The 21,892-nt window shown below is 37.2% G+C and overlaps 1 protein-coding gene and 1 pseudogene across 20 annotated transcripts in view; both read left to right on the plus strand.

The window, feature by feature from the left end:
• NRXN1 (neurexin 1) overlaps positions 1-21,892 on the plus strand; it is a 1,127,584-nt gene that overhangs the window by 174,351 nt on the left and 931,341 nt on the right. The window lies entirely within an intron of this gene.
• LOC132672858 (U2 spliceosomal RNA) lies at positions 858-998 on the plus strand (annotated as a pseudogene).

The raw sequence follows: 21,892 nt of genomic DNA on the forward strand, positions 1-21,892 counted from the left end.
TTCTCTCTCTCTCTCTCTCTCTCTCTCTCTCTCTCAAACATGAAAAAAAAAACTTAAAAAAATGAAAACCAGTGTTTTCGACATAGTGCACTCATCAGAAACCAACTTTCAAAGGTCTTTCAGATGCTGCACATTCTCCTCCCTTGACATAGGTGGGTATTTGGAAGAGGACCAGAGGTCTTGGCATGCCTTCAGTAAGATCAATAGGTAGTCTGTTAATCTCATCATTTTGCCCTGAGAAGTGAATATTGTTACTTGGCAGTATTAGAGGATCTACAGATTCTATGTAGGAGATTTTCCTGAGGGTCACCTATCATTTCATTTCAAAAGATTTTTTTGAGCAATTAGTGCTAGGCAGATAGTGTACTTTTGATAAATGATAGTAATTATTATTACTACTTTAAAACTAATCTTTATGTTCTTTTTGTGAAAACTTCTATTTTCTTCATATATATTGTCTCTATTATTTATGTCATTCTGTTACTCTACTGGAGAATGAAAATATTAATGACAGTCCCCTACTTCACGGAGCTTGAAATCAGGTTGATGTTCATGTTTTTATTTGACCCACCCAGGTTTTTAAAATTTCATCCTGGCCAGAGACATTTGTTTTTGTTCACTGCTATGTTGTTCACTTAGCACAGTACCTGGAGGTTTAATAAATACTTCTTAATAATGAATGATTGAATGCATGGATCCAAATACTCAGTGAAAGGAAAATATTCTGAGGTCCTTTGTATGTCTTACCTTTTGTGCCCCAAAGGACCAATGGCTTTTTATGTTTAAGTTGAATAAGACAGGTGGACACTTGCGCACAGCAGAGACCCCAGAAACACTAATCCTGATGTTTGCACACTATCACTTCTCGGCCTTTTGGCTAAGATCAAGTGTAGTATCTGATGTTTGCACACTATTAAGACTTATTTAGGTGTCCTGCACACCCATCTGCACACAGCAGTCTCGGGCTTGACATTTCAACCTGAGGAGGTGCCCTATTTTTAAATGCTGGTGCTAATGAGACAAAAATCCCTCATCTCATAGGCTCACCATGTTCTAGCAGATTTTTATTGCACATGGACCCTATGTCTCAAAAAGATTATATAAATCAGCGGGATTTTGCCATTTTTTTCTGTCTGACTAGGGTTTCTGTAATAAATTAGGCCATTATCCAGCCTGATAAGCAATCAGCCCAATGCTATTCATTTGGAAATCACCATAATAGTCTGGGAAGGGCTAGGAGAAGGAAAATGTAGTTCCATGCTTCAGCTTTAAGAACACATCAAATTGTTTTCGGATATTTTTAGGAGAGATGTCAGAAGCTTTTGTGTTAAAGTCTCAAAAAGTGTGGCCCCTTAGAGCCTAATCTTTAGAGAGTAGTGCACAGATACACAGTGAAGCTATGGGATGTGAAAGGGGACAAAATGCTCTTGTCCTTCACTCTGCTAACCTCAAATCAAGCTGTGCTTTTATTCCCTCAGCTGACTCTGAAGCAGATTGGCACTAAAACTCAATATAGTTTGAAACACACACAAACCCACTCAGCTAATTAGCATATTTGGAAAGTGTTTTGTAGACCTTTATTTGGGGCAGCGTTCAGGAAGCAGCCCAGACCTGAAATTGCTGCAGTGGTGTAATTATTTATCTTAGACATTATAAAGACTAGAAGTCTTTTTGATAATCATTTTAGAAAGGTCATCTGAAAAACCTGATTATTCTGCTTGAAGTTAGCTTATTATACTTTCTTTGAGTGTCTTAGAGGAAAAAATATTATCGAAGCTCCCATGCTGTTATTATATTATAAACCCCTTTATAAAATATCTTACCACATATAAGATTGAGGGATATCAAAGATCAGATTCTTCTTGATAAAGAATGTTTTCCTCCTCTTCTTTCTCCATGTGGAATTTGCAAACACTTGACTTGAATGGAATTCCATGTTTGGCCCTTTAGTCTTAGTCTCTATTCCATGTGGTCTGGGTCATGCCTGTCTGTCTCACTCTGGGGCTCCAGGTCTTATGCAAGATGTGGCCCAGAGAAGGAACTCAGGGAATGGTCAGTGAGGGTGAAATGAAAGAATAATTTGTGCATCCAATATAAATGCCTCTATCTGGCTTTCTAGGCTCCCTCACCTTGACTCTGTTGCATGTGCTTCCTGACTCCACCCCACCTTGGCAGGTTCATGTCCCCTGCCCAAGTGGCCAGATACCCACATAGATCCCAGATCTAAGCCTTTTCATGTGCTGCTTTCTTGGTCAGAAATGGTCTTTAGTATCTTTTCTACAAAATATTCTCCCACCTTTTGGGGACCTCTTCAGGCCACACCTTAAGTCACAAAGTCTCTTTCTGATCTCCACTTCTCTAAAATCCTATTTGGCCTCTGATTTCCATAACAAGAATTAAAATATTAGGCTGCTGTTGTGAGTATAGGGTTCTCAAAAATCAAACAAATAGACAACCAAAAAGATAAGTGACTTGCCTTGCAGTTTGGTTTTGTTTTTCCTGATGTTGACATCTTGTTATGTCAGGGACATTATTTGTTTTCCTCTTATCATCAAATCAACTTAGTACAGTGGTATTCATGTTGTTGATAACCACTAAATAATTGTAGACTGCTTGAAAATCCTAATCATAGGTCTTCTTCCATCTTTTTTTTTTGTCAAAAAAAAAAAAAGACAAACACACACACACACACACACACACACACACACACACACACACACACAAACTGTGATATACTAAGGGCTTTAGAAAAAACAAAATACAAGGACAGTTTCCCATGCTGAACTGAATCCCAATGAGGAAAAGACTGCTGTATTAGTGTCCACAGTTTATAAGGGGATATATATTTATCCATCAATATTTAGTTCTAACTTTAATTGGTAAATAAGTATCTGATACAACATAAACATTTATTTTCTATAGGAAATAACATTCTGAATATTAAAAATGTGAAATTATTGAAGAGTTTCTCCTTGGTTCAAGTTACTTCAGAGGGAGAGCTGAGTGTATCTTATGATTTGTTTTTTTTTGCCCAGCATTGATTATCAATGACAAGCATTTTGTCCACACCTTCCCCACAGCACCCCTCTAAATTGTTCATTTATCTCACACACACACACACACACACAGGAAGGAAGGAAGGAAGGAAGGAAGGAAGGAAGGAAGGAAGGAAGGAAGGAGGAAAGGAGGGAAGGAAAGAGAGAAAGAGAAAGAAAGAAAGAAAAGAACCTAAAAACCAATCTGTGTATATTTCTATTAGGCGCTTCCCTTCACAACTCAAGAAAAAAAATGTTAAAGACTTCCTCTTTTTTCTTGCAACTCTTCTTTTTCTCTGAATAATCATTTTGTTTTTCTGTAAAATCACCTGATTTTTTCTTGTTTTCAGTATTCCACATTGCCCCTAGAAAGAATTCTTACTTGAGCTGAACAAGATGTTGCAGCATTCTGTGGCATTCAGCTGACACTTAGAAATTCTCCTTTTCCACTCTTGCCAAATCTAGCTTCTCTACATTAGCCCCAGCCCCTGCCAAGGCGTTGGTGGTTTGGAGAGTGAAGGGTCTGGTGTGTTTTTGGAAGAGACAGCATGGATGAATTCTATATGCAGAGACCAAAGGCTTCAGAGCCAATAATTGCACATGTGAAGTGAGTGTTAAAGGAAAAAAGAAAAATGTATTTCCTTTCTTCTCTTCATGTTTTAATATTCTTAGGCCATTAGGTTGAAGTACTGCATCAGAACAGGATGATGAGGGCCTCTGCATAATGAAAGAATAATGCTATTTGCTTTAAGATCTGAGTGGAGATAAGATTTACAGGCCAGGCTATTAATGAGTCCATCAAAAGTTTATCTCTGAGTTGGATTTCCTATCAAGAAGGAAGTACACTTCACTCAATATTTACATCTGAGAAAAATGGAATATCTACTGATAGCCACTTTCTGGGCCACTAAATAAATCATTGCTGCATTGAGACTGCCAGATGGGTTTTATTCTTGATAAAATGGTACAATTTTATATTGAAAGCTTTTAATGCAAATATCTATCATATTTATAAGCCTAATTTCAACCATCTTGATTTCTGATTTAAACTCAGAATTTTCATATGTCAAATGGCTTGAGCTAAAGTTAAGTCTGCATAGTATGACTGGAATTATGATAAAATGATTTGCAAGTATACAGTGTGCCTTAGCAAAGAACAACTTTTTTTATAGTAGCCTTTTGATAGATATGTGGTGTTTTAATTCAAAACATTTTTTTATTTCCAAGCCAATCACTGCTATTAATTTAACACTGTAAAATAAATTGCATCTTGTATTTAAGTGGAGAAAGCTGTTTCTCCACTTAAATGGAAATCTAAAAATTCAGATTTTTTTTTCCCAACAAAGGAGTCTGGGTTTAGTTCCAATAGCAGCCTTCCAAGCTTGAAAAGGAGACAGCACAGATGTCCTTGAGAATGATTGTGCCCAAACACTGAGACAATGGTGCTGCTTCTTATGTTAGAATTTTGTTCATCAAAACCACATAGAAATTTTCTGAAGACAGTTTTAAAAAATTATTAATTTGCTTTATTTGTGTCTTTATTGGCAGTGCCTGCTGATGAATATGTAGAGCTTATTTCAACCAGCCTTTTGAGATCTAACCATAAACAATGAAGCATTTGGCTCCAAAGTTTGTCTTGATGCATTCTGAAAATAAATTCTATGTAGATAAAACATGCTGAGTTTCCCCCCACCACTGATCCCCTCTCCCCCGCTCATTTTATGTGGTAGGAAAAGAAAACATTTACCCATCAATAAAATGCTGATACCTAGCTCTATAACCAAAGCACCCAGAAGCACATGTAAAAGTATAACAGAAAAAGATCCTTGCATCAGATTGCATCATGTTACAGCAGGTGGTATAAACCCTCATCATCTAGTGCTGGGTTGAATGAATAATAAGGTTGCTAGGCTTTGGTCTGCATTCCATTCTATTTTTCATTTATTTGTATTAAGTTTTCCAAAAGGCAATAGAATTACATGCTAAATTAAATGCCACAGGTGGTAAGAATTGTATGAATTCAAAAGGGAGGAAGATTACTGAGGAGGGGATAATCAGAAAGGGCTTCCTGGAGAAAAAGGCCTTGACCTAGACCCTGAAGAATTGTAGACTCAATGGGGAATGATGAACCACTCTCCAGAGAAATTGATGTCCTCCTGTATCCTTTTTCAAAGAGGTTAGTCTCTGAGTATATACTTCTAAAACCTAGATGTTAACTGCCTCTTCATTTTTCTCTGTAAGCCCTCCAAACAAAATCTCCCACAAAAGCGTCAGTGAGCCACATAGAATTCACCAGTGATCATCCTTTAGAACAGGAAAGGAAGGGTATTTTTCACATCCGAAATCGACCCATATAAAATACTGCCAGCCATAGCTATTCACCAAAATATTTTCCCAGTCATGCAACTGCCAAAGGTTTTTTCACTGACCTCTCCACTGAGTGCTCCCCCCTCAGCCAAGTTCCTCCCTCCCTCCTGAATTGATACTGGCAGTATGAAGTTCACTTTCCTTCTCTTTCTTAAAACTGACTCAGACACACACAGGCTCAACTCTCACCCTGAAGCGAATTTATCAAAGCCATCTCTCAACAAAACACACAAATAAAGTAGTATCCATTTCATTCAATATGTATGCAACAAAAAAAGAAAACAGTACTGTAAAATTCAGTGTTAACATTTAGACTGGTGCAAGGATTTTGCCAACTTGATCTAAAAGTAATTGTAGAAGACTGGCCCTTGATAACAATATAACAGGGCATTTGTGTCCGGTTGTGTCTGGTACACTGGATGTGGCAATTATTGTGAGAATGGGGTGGGTCGGTTCTCTGAGAATTATTCACTACTCAAAACCTCTTCAATATCTAAACTAGTCATGCTGTAGGGATCCCTACACAGGAATGTGATATTGAAGCAGAAGATAACTTGTACATTACCACTCTGAAAGACCAGAGAATGGTAACACCATCAGAAGAAAAATTAAATGAATGAAAACACAAAACTAAATAATATAAGCATCACAAATATTCTTTAAGTTATGACACTTGCCTAAGATAAGAAAATTAAAAATAAATACCTCTCTTTGTGCACACTTGTCTTGATATAAAATTTGTGGGGGCGCCTGGGTGGCTCAGTCGGTTGAGCGTCCGACTTCAGCTCAGGTCACGATCTCACGGACCGTGAGTTCGAGCCCCGCGTCGGGCTCTGGGCTGATGGCTCAGAGCCTGGAGCCTGCTTCCAGTTCTGTGTCTCCCTCTCTCTCTGCCCCTCCCCCGTTCATGCTCTGTCTCTCTCTGTCTCAAAAATAAATAAACGTAAAAAAAATAAAAATAAAAAAAAATTTGTGGGAAACATTGTTTATATATTGGTACTAGATTTGCTCAAAGTTATAAACCTAGAATAAATCTTATTTTTTCTCTGAATAGATTATTCCTTATCTCACCTCTTCTCATGGGAAAGCTTTCCTCTTAGAGTTACTGTGATAGAATACACTGAATGAGAAAAACAAGAAGTTATGTGCAGGTTGAGAGAGAGATCTGTTTTCTGAAGTTGTTGTAAAAGAATTATTCATAAATTTACAGGGCCGCAAACAGCCTGAGCAGGTTCCTTAGTCCTCCTCTTGCTTTTCAGGTAGGAGGGGTGTGCATAAATAGTACTAACCAGGTGAGAAGCTATCTAGTTTGTAAGGTGATAATCTCCTCAACGTCCTCTTCTATAGCTGAATCTAAAAGCACTTTGTCACCAGACTGTTCTTTCCAGTAGTTCTAAAAATTACTTCTCAGCAATGTAAGTGTCAGCCTGTATGGTTGAAGCTTATTATCTTTCATTCTGTCTTCAGAATGAAAACTGAGAACAACCAGCTGTCTTCTGCATAATTATGCCCCTAACAAAATGCATTCTTAGAGACTGTGGCTTCCTATTAGGTGGAAAAGTGAGCTCTTGTGTCCTGTTGCTCATTGTACATAGTGTTACTCTTTTCTCCCCCCAGTGACCGCATGAACTCATCAAGTTCACATGCAGAGCAAGTGAGAAGAGGACCATAGGTACCATTTGGGACATTAAAAGGGCCAATTCTTATGAACATGTATCTGTAGCACTCTATATGCAGCTTAAGTAAATACGCTGTCTTCCTTTCTTCTGCTGAACTGATATTTAAAATAGTACACATAACATGGAATGGTAGAAAGGTACCTTTCTCTGTACCCTATTGGTTTTCCTTTTCTCAGTTGTACCCTATTGGTTTTCTGGTAATTTAATCCCTACTGTAAGGTGTCCAGAAAGGGTACTTGAACTGGGCAGCCGATATAAGAATAATTTGAGGTGCTTTTTCAAAACACAGGTTTCTTGGCCCAAACCCCAGACACACTTAATTCCAATCTCTGGAGGGAGGACCTGGTAATCTATCTTTTAAATAGTTTCCTGGTGGCTGCCAAATCTGAGAAAACAAAAAACAAAAAAACGTCCTGTCATCCACATTGCATAGTAGTTGGAAAGCCAAAGAAAAATACTTTTATAGTTGTGAAAATATTATATTTTCAAGTCCCTTGTGCCTGCATTAGCTGTAGAGCGGAATCCCAAGTGGAAGAAAACTGCAGGTATCATACCATTTACAGAAACCTGTTAAGGTTGTCAGGAAGAATGACTGTCAAGTTGGGCCAAGCAAGATTTGAATAGTAGTCAGAAAAGCAAAAGGCCGTTGGCTATCCTGCCAAGCACCAAGTCTCATTTTCCTCAAACTATAATAAGTTTTCAGTGAGACATCTTGGAAATAACCAGTCTGTTCTTTCAAACGAAGTGTGGTTTAAAATATGTAAGACAATGTAGCTTAAAGTTAGGCTATTGCTATTCACAATGTAGTGCATTGAATGTACTGTACTTCAGTGCACAGCAAGATGAATACAGTCTTCTTCTGATGGTAGGTTTCCATGGGATGTTCTTTTTTTTTTCTTGCACTGTGGTGTGCATTTTAGCATTTGGATATGCTTGCATACTAGAACAGGTCTTCATGTTAGTGTAGGAGAGGGGTTATGCTCTGTATTTTTAGTCAGTTAAGTGAAATGCAATTTTAACTTCTGCTAGGAAAAAAAAAGTCTTGTGTGTGTGTGTGTGTACGTGTGTTTTTTCTTGCTCATCCATTTTTCTTCTTTTTTGAAGCCTAATATACTTCTGTATTAAATGACAATATTGAATTGTGAACTAAAGTGACAGTTTTTATAGCTATTCAAATAATAAGCATTTGGGTCTCTAAGTTTAAAAGGAAGGGAACTATCTATTGCTGTATCTGCCATGCTGATCACACAATTTCCTGAAAATGGAAGTGATTTCAATCTTGTCTTTTGCCAAGGAGAATTTTACAGACGTTTCACATTCAAAACGTAGTCATCATTTAAAGTAAGAAAATTGCACTCAATGGGGGGAAATTTCATTAAAAACATTATTTTGTGCAAACTTACAGTCTGAATAAAACATAGAAATTAGAAAAAGTACATAAAGTGTTTACAAAATTAACAGTTTGTGTTGGCAGGAAGTTCTGCACTCCTTTTTCTTCAATTATGAGGAGATTTTCTCATTATGCTGCTCTATTTAAAGCTTGCTATAATTGACTTACATATTAAAGAGAATAATAGTGACAAATACAGATTAGGGTGCCTGTGTTTATGGATAACAAGTTGTATACAGAACCTCTTTGAGCCATTTATCCAGTAAAGGATATGCTTGGTTGCAGGGAAAATTAAACACCCAAGTTTATCATAGGTATAAAAGAGATTTCTTCCTTAAGCCCAGAGTCCTAATCATATGAATGTATGATGGGGCTTCTATTTCTTTTTTTTTTTTTCTGGTGCTCTTTCTTGCACAAAACTAAGACATGAATAAAGATAGGTTACTGCAAAAAAGAAATCTCACATATAATTTTCAGTAGCATCTCCCCTATAAGCCACACACTACTTTGAAAGTTCAGGAATAAAACACATAGATGAAATGAAACTTGTGACTGTGATACAGAGAAATGTAAGCATCCTGCTCCCCTGAAAGTAATCATAGAACAAGCCATTGGAGAACCTGGATGTGAAGGATTCTTTCTCTCAGAGCTAAGAGCATGTTATTGCCCTGCTTTTCATGCAGATTTCCATTTGAAAATCGTCACTGATATCCCACTGTGAGATTGTTTTGTTCAGTAAGAGGTTGAAGAAATGTGAGCATATAGAATGTCTTAAAGTTCCTTTGTGCAGCTAGTCAGCACATACAGACAGTCCTAAGACAATAGAGAAAAAAATCACAACACATTTATTCTACACAGTACCACTTCTCTTACACGTGTTTCAGCATCTTTCTGCCTCTGGGTTGGTTTCAGTAGTGAACACTGATACCTAATCAAGGTGGGCTTACTGAGAACAAACCAAATCAGACTAATAAGATGTTTTTTTCTGGGAGAACTGTTTTGAGATTAACAGACACCTGCTTGTTAGCACAGCATTTAAAAACTCTTTTATGATACTCTTGTGGACAGCAAGAGGAAAGGATGATATGTCACTAAGACAGAGAATAGCATATATGCCAGTTGATTTTAGTTGGTATTCAGATGAACAGTTTCTTAAAGTAATACTTCCTGTTTGTGACATATGCTACCAGATTTTTATTCTTGTTAATATTAATACTGTTTTAAAATACTGTGAAAAGGCAAAAAGTGAATTTATTTAAATAAAAAAAATTAAGCAAATACTGGCACAAGTAGTATGCATATATGAATGATGTATTGGATTTGATAATCTCTATGTTATTTTTTCCCAACTCTGAGATTCTGTGAAAGACAAATATAGCCATTCTTCTCCTTAACCAAAAGCAGAATTTAAAGAAGTCAAGTTGTTCAAGTCTTGGACCAGAACCTAATTCTTTCTGACAGTCAAAGCAGTGGCAGAAATCTGGCTTTCTTCTGGGGCCAGAGCACATAGGCAAACTTCTATTTCACAATCACAAAAAAAATTTATATTTTATTTCCCTATTCTTATGTAACAACAAAGGAAAATGAAATGAGAAGCATATCAAAGGCTCTTCAAAGTTCAATTGGCCAGAGAAAAGAGAGAATCATTCCCCATTCTTGTTTAGAGTCGTCTTCCACTTGTCTTTTTTTGTCTGAAGGGGGTGAAAGGAGGGTATGGTGGTGTTGCTCTTGTAGATAATATTCTAGAATCCGTTTAAGAAGGCATTTCAAATGTCACGTTGTAAAGCTACCGTATGGGACAGTAGCTCCTTTTCCCTGGTCAGATCCTGTGAGGCCATTCCTCTCTCCTAGCCAACATTTTATTCACCTTCCATCCTATATCCCATGGGTTCCAAGAACTTGGCCCATTTTCTCCCCTTCTGGCTATAACCATCTGCCCTTCCACCTGGGTTCCTTGCCTTTCAGACCATCGCTAACATAGCTTAGCAATTTCTCCTTTAGTTTTTTATTGCTGAAAAGACCTTTAAATCCTTTGAAGTGTTTTCTAGTGTTACTGACAATAAAAACAAAGGCATGGTTAGGAATGTCTTAGTGTACCTTTTCCTTTTAACTAAAGAAAACAATTTAAGCCACCTTTAGTGAAAAATGTGAATTAATAAGACACAGTTGCATCTCATAGAATTTAACAGTCCTTGTAAGGGCCTGGAAAAAGGCGACAGAAAGCAGATGAGAACCTTGTACAGCCTTGTTCCTGTTCTCTCTCCTTGTCTCCTGTTCGTCTCTCCTTTATATTTTATCTGCCTGTGTGTTTCTTCTGGAAGATCTTTCATTGCTCATGAATTATCTCACTTTATTTTAAGTTAATAAACCATACTCAGTTTCAAATTTCCAGAAAATCTTATTTCTCATCCTGTGTCAAGAAACTCTAATCCCCTCATCTCATTTTTTTTTTTATCTTGGCAATTGATTTATCTAGGAATTGACCTTGAAACCAATCTCACCTCTCCCTTTTTAACAATCAATATCTAATCCCCTTAAGGGAGGAAATAATGGATACCAAGTGGCTGTATGATGGATTCCTGTCCCTCGGTTCTTCAATTCTTATATTTTTATCTTAGAAGACCGTCTTCCTGGTTATCCCTGTTTCATAAAGTTAGCTTGCTAAAGTGGTTCCTTGTATCTTTTCTTTACATTCTAAACTCTAAGGTATAGAAAGGTAGTAAAAAAGAGTGATCCTATTAGAAAGGAGAACATTCTTCCCCAGCTCTATCACCTCGAAAATAACAATGACTACTTTTAGAACAAAAACAGTGGAAAATTTCAGGTAATCACAATCTGAAGGCTTTATTTTCCAAGGAAGATATACTGATTGGGAAAGTTCTCTCAAGAAAACAAAATCTGTTGTTTTTGAGCATGTTTTTGGTCTGTTTAATTTTAGATGCCCTCTGCCAGTGAGTTTCACAACTCAAATGTGTGTGGGGGGAAGAACAGTTTATTCTTTGATACTGAGTTTTTAATTATGTGAAATAGTTCACTCACCATATAATAAATGGTCCTTTAAGCACAACGGTGATGAACCTTGTCAAAAAACAGTTTAAAATCATTTATTCTTTAGATTAAAAGGACTTCTTTTAGTCTAAGAAGGGCAAGTAGGTTTCAGTTTGTGTGTGGAACCAAATTGAGCAGAACTAGTTGTCTGGAATGTGATGTTGAAAACGATTCTGAGCCCACCATGACTACAGCAGGAAAGAGAGTTAAAACAATTATGATGAGTAATAATTATGGGTTCATCTGTAATCTGTTTTCTGAGATCCAGCCTGTGACTACCAAGGAAGCTGGTATTTACTGACTGCTTCCTAGATCCTTGTTAAAAGCAGTGGGAAAGGGACGTCCAAAAATTTATTTTTCCAAAAATTACAATTCAGACATATAGTGTGATGTTTTGGGGAAAGTGGAAATGGTAGAGGAAGAAATGGAATATTTTAACCAAAAACTTTCCAGAAAGACCCAGATTATTTAATTAAACATTCTAATTCAGGATCTTATATTCTAACTCAGGATCTTATATTTAGGAAAATTAACACATAGGAAATAACTGTTAAATTAGAAGGATAGTGTGTCAAAGAGAAATTTCAACAGACAAGTTGAATGAGTGAAGAAGACTTTATTCAAGGTGTTTCTAATAGGAGTCAAGACTAGTACTTTCCCCTAGTTCACCTCTTGCAAGAGCAAGAGGAGAGGGGGGTTAAATTCAGTCCACTGAAACAAAAGGCAGGAGAGTTTTTGATAGCTGGGGTGAACTAGGGGAAAGTACTAGAGGACATTGGTGGGGGAGGTTGGTCAAAGCGATTAGACCCTCTGTGCTTGCTAGTTGGTGCTTATTAAAATTAGGCTTCTGCCATCCCATAGAGACTGGAATTTGGGACCCTATCTTTCCTGATGATTACATGTCAGAGGGATGTCCCCCAAATCCTTGAGAAAGGTATCCCTGGGTTATAAACCTAGAAGTGCCTAGAAGAAGATTTCCATCTCAAAGGGACAGGGAAATCATTTACAATAACAACTTTTCTAAAGTAAATGCTGTAGGAAAAAGGGGGTGAGGAGCCTTCCTTTTAGACAGCCTTCTTCCTGTCTAAAGTTTTTTTGAGGGCATTGTTAAGGCTTTCTTGGCCAAGTGTCAAATTATATTCTTTGTTATGTAGTTTAGGATACACATATGCGGTAGCATTTCAGAGATGCTGGAAATCAAAGAGAGATCAACAGAGTTTTCCAGAGGTAGAAAGATTTCAGTTGCTCTTTGAAGAATCTTACAAAGTAACGTGAAAGAAAAGAAGATATTTCTGTCAAGAGCATCACAGTAAGTGAGTGATGACAGGTAAGACAAAGTACATGTGGGAAACCAGTTGGGACTTACTTTTGATAAGACAAGTTTGTTCCTCAATTTTAGATCAACTTGAGCAATCTTCTTTCCTCCCTTGCTACAAGCACCAAGGTACCAGTTGCCCTGCCCTCCCTAAAGTGGCCAGTCCCTACAGTAACTGCCAGGTTCTTGCCCTCCAAGAGTGTGCAGGGGGACACAGAAGACGCTGCTGCTTGTACTGCCTGCAAAGACAAGCCTTGGTAGATTTGTTCTATTAGGTGTTTCTTCCTAATTACTTTTGGGTCTGAGCAGCATAACACCTAAGGGGAAATTTGAAATAAAATAAGCCATCTGAAGTCCTAGAGTCCTCATATGTGAATCTTTTCTGGAATGTTAACAGGAAATCCCACAGGGTTTTTTGTTTCAGGCTTTTATTTCAGAGCTCAATAGCCATCAGCTTTCCTTCCAACATATCCCCCTCTAACATTGTAGGCGAAGAGCAAGCCAACCACTTGCCCTGCCAAACCAAGGCAAAGAAGTAGGGGGCAGTTCTTTTCAAACATGTAACTAGCATTTTTGGAGTTGTGCACACAAGGTGATAACCTTGACTCATTGAGGAATGGCTTTCCCAGGGAATGCTAGTATAAGGAAGAAGAATGGCAGAGGGGCAGCGGCTTGGAGTCTTAACTCTGGAGTCAGATCTGACATTCAATCCAAATTATTTCATACTTACCTGTGACCTTGATAGATTACACATTCTTTCTAAATGCCAGTTGCCTGATTAAAATGAGGGAATCATAAATGAAATTTTATTTTTCTCAGGAATTATTATTTTGTCTTGAATTCTTGCTTTCAGAGTAAATACAATGTGAGGAATTTAGTAGCATAACTGCAAGTGGAATATTTTTATTTTTATTTTTTGACCTATGCTATTTCTTTAACTACAGTGGTTTTTAGGGTGTAAGATCTCGCCTCAGCATATTTCTAGTAATTTATATGAGTCTTTACTTTTTTTTTTGGATGTTTATTCATTTTTGAGAGAGAGAGAGAGAGAGAGAGAGTTTGAGGAGGGGATGGGCAGAGAGAGAGAAAGATACAGAGTCTGAAGCAGGCCCTAGGCTCTGAGCTGTCAGCACAGAGCCTGATGCAGGGCTCAAACTCAGGAGCCGAAAGATCATGACCTGAGCCGAAGTCAGATTCTTAACCAACTGAGCCACCCTGGTGCCCCTTTTTATATGAGTCTTTAAAGGGTACAGAGATTTCTTAGGGATATTAAGGCAAATACAGTAGCATGAGCTAAATATACCATAGGATTCACATCCTAAAAACAAGAAAAAAGAATTTCCTGCTTGCAGACCAGGAGTCATTAGCTGGTCAGTGTAGTGGATTTATATGAGTGAGCAAATTTATTGGAGTAAAGAGCATTTCTTCTTTTCAGGCCTCATGCCTGACATTTTGAGAATACTGATTCAAGATAGGTCTGTAACAGCTTCAGTTGTGTAGAATTCAGTAAGACCACATATGTTTTGCTGATACTTGAAAAAACAAAGCAAAACAAAAAAGCAGTATGGTGGTTTTATGTAGAGATCACCTGTGATTCTGAAAAAAAAAAAGTATGGAATTACTGACTAAGTCAATGGAAATTTTTATTCAAATCGTCTCTACAGACCTCCTCTATTCCTACATACCACCCCCTACAGCTTGTCACCCACTGTTAGATACTAGAAAATAAATTTTAATGTGAAAAACAACACTGAAACAGTAATCTCTAGAAATCAGTCAACAATATTGAAATATGCTATTAGCTGTTGACTGTAAGCTAACAAATTCATTATTGCTAAAGAATTGTCACTTTCATCAGAGTAAGCCTTCATATTAATTTTCTTTTTTTTCCTTCTAAAATATAAAAAGCCTTTATTTTCCTTTTTGTTGTTGTCAGAGTAGATATTTATACCAGACATGTTCATGAAGGGTAGAGGGCTGTACATATCAGAATTACTTAAGGATATTCTTGAAACTCATATTTTGACCCTTACCCCTTTGTAATCTCTGTTGTATCAAGTTAATATTTATTAAGCATTTACTATGTCCTAAGGGCTATTGTAGGCAATAATGGTATAGATGTAGATAAGTGGCAAGGTCCCTAATATTCTGAGATATAAATTAATGCTGGGGAAATAGAGTTTATAAGTAAAGAATCAAAGAACAAGACAATGTTGGATTATGAAAAGTGCCACGAAGAAAGTAAACCATCATGTTTTGAGAGAGGGTGACTGAGATGGAGGTATTTTTGAGTGGATGTCAGGAAAGGTTCCTTAATCTATGTGAATCACTTTCTTCTTTTGAAAATGATGATTATAACATCTACCATATAAAATTGATGTGAAAATTAAGAGTGATCACATGTTTTCATTGTCTGGCTCATAATAAGCACTCAATAAATGGTAAGTATTCAATAAATGGTAGTTATTTTAATGGTTTTCTGACTTGGATAATATCTGAATTGATCTCCTGGATTCATCCAGACTATAGGACTCTACTGTTCATCTCAAAGGCAATTGTTTTAATTCAGGGATAAGTTGAAGATGACTAAACTATAGATTATACTATACACAGTATATGTTTACTAGGTAGTTCTCATATCAGTCCCCAACCCTTAATGCTTTCTGTGACCCAGAGCAGTGTGTTTACCCTTTTTCTTTTCTTTTCTGCTCTTTTTTTAAATGTTTGTTTATTTATTTGTGTGTGTGTGTGTGAGAGAGAGAGTGTGTGTGTGTGCAAGTGCACCCCAGCTGGGGAGGGGCAGAGAGAGAGATAGAGGGAGAGAGAGAATCCTAAACAGTCTCCACCCACAGTACAGAGTCCAAAGCAGGGATAATCTCTTGACCATGAGATCACGACCTGATCTGAAATCAAGAGTCAGACACTCAGCCAACTGAGTCACCCAGGCATCCCACCCCTTTTCTTGTGTTAAGAGTGACATACTCTCTGGACACCAGGGAAACATGGGAGGAATTAAAACCAAAGATTAAATTTTCTTCAGGAGGAATTCTAATAAATGATCTCTACCTTTTAGGAGAACAGTCTTCTCCCACTAATCTGTGCACTCTTATCTTTTGTGTAAGAAATAGTTAATGTCAAATTCCTGCTCTCCAAATATCACCAACACAATCTGTTGATAAGACAAAGCTGAATGCTTTGCTTACTGTGGTAGGGGACTACTAGACTGGGCTATGACATGGTCTTGGAGAAGTAAAGACAAGGTCAGAGTAAATTGAGAATTAGAAATTTGGCTTAAGGTGGTCTTTCAGTATAGGGACTTAATTGAAAATAGGAAAAGATCTTTTTTTAAAAAAAATAATGTTTATTTATCTTTGAGGAAGGGAGAGAGAGAGAGAGAGAGAGAGAGAGAGAGAGAGAGACAAAGAGAGAGAGTGGGGGAGGGACAGAGAGAGAGGGAGACACAGAATCCGAAGCAGGCTCTGAGCCGTCAGTACAGAGCCTGACATGAGGCTTGAACTCACAAACCATGAGATCATGACCTTGGCCAAGGTCGGACACTTAATTGACTGAGCCACTCAGGTGCCCCCAAAATAGGTATAGATCTTAATGTAACAGTTAAGGATTGGTAAAAAGTAGCAGTTGCAGAATTTTGAAGAAAGAGATGCTGAAGAATCTTAGGATATTAACCATGTGTTATTGAAAACTGAGTGAGTCTTTGGGAGTTTTTCACAATCAAGTTATTTGCTGGGCACGAGTCTCCTAGAATAATTTATACTAATGAGGAAAGTGTAACAGCCAAGTCATGTTAATAAATAGGAACCGGTTCCAGGATAGATAGTTTCAGTTCTCAGTGGGAATTACCACTGTATGGGCTTCTACTCTTTATGTAGGACATGAAATCCAAAGGTATGTGGGGGAGTTCCACAAGAGGCATATTCTACAACAGGGTACATATTAAGCTAATAGGGAAAACATTGGAAGTCCTTCTGACGGAGGTGAAGTCTCTCCATCTTTAGTTCAAAACTGTAGCATCCTTTTCCTCATTTTCTAATATTTTCTCATTTACAACTGTTTTCTTCTGTAAGGTAGGGAAACTGACTTACACATCAAAAGCAGAAATTTAATACATTGAAAAATAATGTTCCTTATGGCAAGTTTGCAGTGTACATGGTATTTTAAACATTGTTTATAAGCCTCCATGGGGGGGAAACCTTTTAATTAATGGAGTTAATGGCTTGTTGAGGAAGAGTCCTGGTGATACCCCTTCCACAGAAACAGGAGCTTGAATGATGTGGTTTCCTGGCCCTGGATCCAGGGTCCCAGCATGAGTATTATATCCAAGCTAGTTGGTGTCCTCCACTGAGCTCCCAGCCTTCTGGCTCCCTGATCTGTCAATCTCAATCTATCTTTCTTTCTTTCTTTCTTTCTTTCTTTCTTTCTTTCTTTCTTTCTCCATTCTCCCTTCCTCCCTTTCCCTCCCTCTCTCTCTCTCTTCCTTTCTCCTTCCTTCCTTCCTTCCTTCCTTCTTTCCCCTTTCCTTCCTTTCCTCTCCCCACCCTCCCCTCCCCTCCCCTCCTCTTTTCTTTTCTTTTCTTTTCTTTTCTTTTCTTTTCTTTTCTTTTCTTTTCTTTTCTTTCTGGAGATAATAATACTGTATACACAGACTTCAACTTTACTGCTTCCAGACTTGTGTAAGTGATGTAGTATCTCTCTAATAAATGCCAAAGGGACAAGATCAGCATAAGATTCTTGTAACAAAAACTACTTATATAATCTTAGAACTAAACAGTCCAAAGGCCTGCTTTGCTAGCAGGGGTAGGAAAATATTATTTACTGACATGAAACTTTATAATAAAGCAATGAGTCTTGCTTCATAAAAGCAATGTGAAACTAGAAGGGGTTCCATAGAGAGTCATTACTTGAATATTTAGTGATCATCTACTTTGGGGGTCATCTTCATAAATCAGCTATTCGTTACCAGTTCATTGCTCATAGACAATTTGACCAAGCTACAAAAACTAGCATCAGTTTAATTTCCAGGGGCAAAAATATACATATTGAGCCATTAAAGTAGATCTTCCTAACACTGATATCCTGATGTCATGCTGCATTTATTCTCTATTATGTAATTTTGGCTGGGATCTCCATAAATTTTTGGCTTTAGTTTATTTGGCATTCTGTAATTGACTTAAGGAGTCAATCTCAAAGAATCTTCAGCATTATACAACATGTGACTTATTTACAGTTGTATTCTGTAAAGATGATTTAAGAAATTACCTAAGAGTCAGACATTCTTCTAGATTGTTGATACCCTTCAATAATTATTAGAATGTTTTTCCTTCAGGGGCACCTGGGTGGCTCTGTTGGTTAAGTGTCCGACTTCAGCTCAGGTCGTGATATCACAGTCCATGGGTTCGAGCCCCGTATCAGGCTCTGTGCTGACAACTCAGAGCCTGGGGCCTGCTTCGGATTCTGTGTGTGTGTCTCTCTCTCTGTTTCTCCCCCACTCACACTCTGTCTCTCTCTCTCTCTCAAAAATAAATAAACATTAAAAAAAAATTTAGAATGTTTTTCCCTCAGCCACTCACTGTTCCCCATATATAGTAACATGCATCTATAATCTAAATAGTATTGTGAATAGTAATATAAAACCATTTAAAGGGGATAAATTTGGCAGGGCCAAGTGGCAGGTGATGGTTTAGTGAAAGGTTAATTGGTGAGCAATTCTGCTGGTTACAGGTTACCTGTCCACTCACAGATGAGATGCTTGGAAAGAAGAAAAGTAGACCCAGTGGCCTTCGTAAGGAGAGGCTGTGTCCATTTGGGGACTAAGAAACCTGTGAAAAATTCAGCCAAGTTAGTTATTTGGTATTATGTGGTCAAAATGAAACATTCTTTGCATAAAATTGTGTTTATTGGTTAATGTAAACCAGTTTTAGTCAATAAGACTTAGGTCTGTCACATGTAAAAGACTTTGTTTTCTTCCACAAATTAGTCATCAAAACGAATTCTGCTTCATTAAGTTAAATACCAAATATGTACATCTAGGGTTAATAAATGGCTTTGAAAAACAACAGCAGGGAATTGGTGCCAAGAGTATGAAAATCTTATGAAATTACCTGGGAATTTTTCCAGAAACCTTTTGGGTCACAGGAATTATAGACTGCCTTTTCTTAGAAATAACAGAAATGTTAGATGTGCTTACTTATAACTGTCAGCTAAACAATAAACAGTGCTTAGTTTTCAAAAACTGTTGACATTTGTCTCGCCAGAAAACAAGTGCTCTAAATAACAGATATTAAACTGAGGTAAATGTCCTGTGACTAACATAGATTGTTTACATAAACAGAAATAGAGGGATTTGGTAATGTAAAATATGCACATACACACACACATATGTAACCCTGTCATTTTTAGACAGTGACCTCTTGCTTGAATTGATTTCAATAAAGGATAGGAAAAGCTTAAACAAAATTAATTAAATGCAGGCAAGCGTAGGCATGAATGTGGCAATTAATTTGATTTCTGCAAGTAGGTTGTTAATAAATGGAGATAGGAAAAGCAAGTTATGGCTGTAAATTTCAAATTCCTTCAACAATAAAGATGTGTCATATTCATGACACATACTGATGTATGGAGATAAATTGCCTGTCACTTAGTGTGGAAGATACCGCTTAAGTTGTACATTAGATGCATATTAAGCTGTGTAGGAGCCCACATTTAGTCTGTCTGTTTCCTCTAGGTAATGTAGCTCATTCATAATGTCATTTTCTTGGATGTGCCAAAGTGGCTAAATGAGCATAGAAGTTATTTATACATTAGCATGGTATGTAGAACATCACTATTTTCCGCTTTGCAGAGGGGCATAGGCAAAGTTGACAGGGCTGAATTTATGCAGGCTCCAAAATGAGACTCAAACCCTAATTAGCATTTCTTCCTAAATCTGGAATTGGGTGGGGAAAGTAAATTACATATCTGAGGTGAAGTCTTTGTCTTTTTCTGACAGCCTACTTCTACAAATTGGATGGGCCAACCTGACAAACATGGAATGCTTCAAAGTTTCCTCTTGTAACAGGAATCCTACAGTCTTTTGTAACATACACTCTCTGATAATTAACATGGGATTTCTAGACAGTTAATCATTTTCGATGAATCCCCCACTTCTAAAATGGATGTGATGCAGCTTATTTATGGTAGGAAGAATTTTAATTGCACATGAAACCCCTCTTTAGCATACAACTACCGATTCACTCACATGTTATCTAAAGTTGCACAAGGCACGGTGCAGAGCAAGTGCCTCATCTGATAAGGACATAGTAAGTATGTAATTGAAATTGGTCTTTCAGGCAAGCCGTGATTTGTTCTTCCTTTAGGCCCTCAGCATGAGCTACCTTTCATTGTTATAATCTCTCTGCACCATCTGGACCTCTATAAAGATGTTGGTCTCAGCGGTGAAATGAAAGACAAGGAGGATACTAAATAAAACTTACATAGTGAGAGAAAATTGTTGTTGTTGATGCTAATCATAAGTATATCTTTTGAGCTTTTCACCTAAGGATATTAAAAGATTCTCTCGGCACTAATCTTGGTCTCAAAGTTTTAGGATTGATGGCCATATTGCTATACAAGGAGGTTAAACATTTGACAAATAGCAGATGAGCTGGAGATATGATTTTTTTATTCATTCATTTAACAAACATTGGTATATACTGTGTAGAGATGATGGTCTAAGTAGTCTGACAATGTAATGTATCATTCAATCTGAAACCCCAGAAAGAGTTAAGGGGGAGCTACTCATAGATAGTTTTACTAGGATAAGAGACATATAAACTAGGACCATCCTAGACAAGCCAGGAAGTAGTGCCATCTTATTTCTTGACAATGAAAACATGCTACTAGGTCTGAAAGCTTACAACAGCTCAAACGTGCATTCTCTAAGTCTTAGCTCAAGTGTCAATGTCAAGTTGAAATCCTCAGCCTTGCTATATAGCCCTAACTAAAATGGCAGCAGCCCCCAGTATTCCTTAATTCTTGCCCCCAGGCTTGTTTTTCTCCAAGATTATTTATCATCTTCCAATATACTATATAATCTATTTATTTTATTTCTTCCCTATCGCTCTTCATTAGAACATAAGCTCAGTAATGGCAGGGATTTTTGTCTGATTTCTTCATTGCTCTATTCCCAGCATACAGGGTAATATCTGGCACATATTAACTGCTAAATAAATGCCCCTGAATGGATGTATTTCTCCATTTTAGAACATCAATTTTGTGTTTGGCATAGTGATACATTTTAGAGGCATAGAAGTCTCTCTGTGCCTTTATGAATCTCTCAAAGTAGTTGGAAGAAATAATTATTCTTACAAGTGAAATAAACAATGAGATGTTTCATGATGTCTATAAGGGTTTTGTAAGATTAATATTTTAGGAGATTACATAATTCAAATATTCCAAAAATATTGAGTAACTAAATAACCGATAGTCTAATCTTTCATGATACATGATACTTTCATTTTCCTCTTCATCCTGTTTTAATAATGTTTTTTTAAGCAGGCCCCACACCCAACACGGGCTTGAACTCATGACTCTGAGGTCAAACGTTACGTACTCTATTGACTGAGCCAGCCACGCACCCCTGTTTTAATAAGTTTTGAAGTCACGTCACCTTGCATGTAGTAACAAATGAATCATTTGATAAAAATCAACTATCAAATGGGTTAATAAGAAGTCTTAATTTTATCTTGAATCAGATTGAAAACATAGCTTTAGAAATTGGAGCATGGCTGCTTAGAAACAATTGCAACAGAAGCATAGTACTAATATTTATTTTCAGTTTTAACATAAGAGTCTAAATAAAATAGTCTAAAGGAATGAACTTTTGATGAACCTTTTAAAATTGAGAATTCTCAACTTTCATTCTCTAAGGTGGGGAAGATGCATCCCTGAACTTGTAGTCAAGAAAACTAGGCCCTTGTTTCTAGAGTTCTGTCTGAAGTAGCTCTGTGATCTTGGGCAGCAGGACACCTCCTAAATTTCTTACATCATTTTTGACTTATGG

The sequence above is a fragment of the Panthera onca genome, chromosome A3 (assembly GCF_046562875.1).
Source record: "Panthera onca isolate mPanOnc1 chromosome A3, mPanOnc1 haplotype 2, whole genome shotgun sequence".
NCBI lineage: Eukaryota > Metazoa > Chordata > Mammalia > Carnivora > Felidae > Panthera > Panthera onca.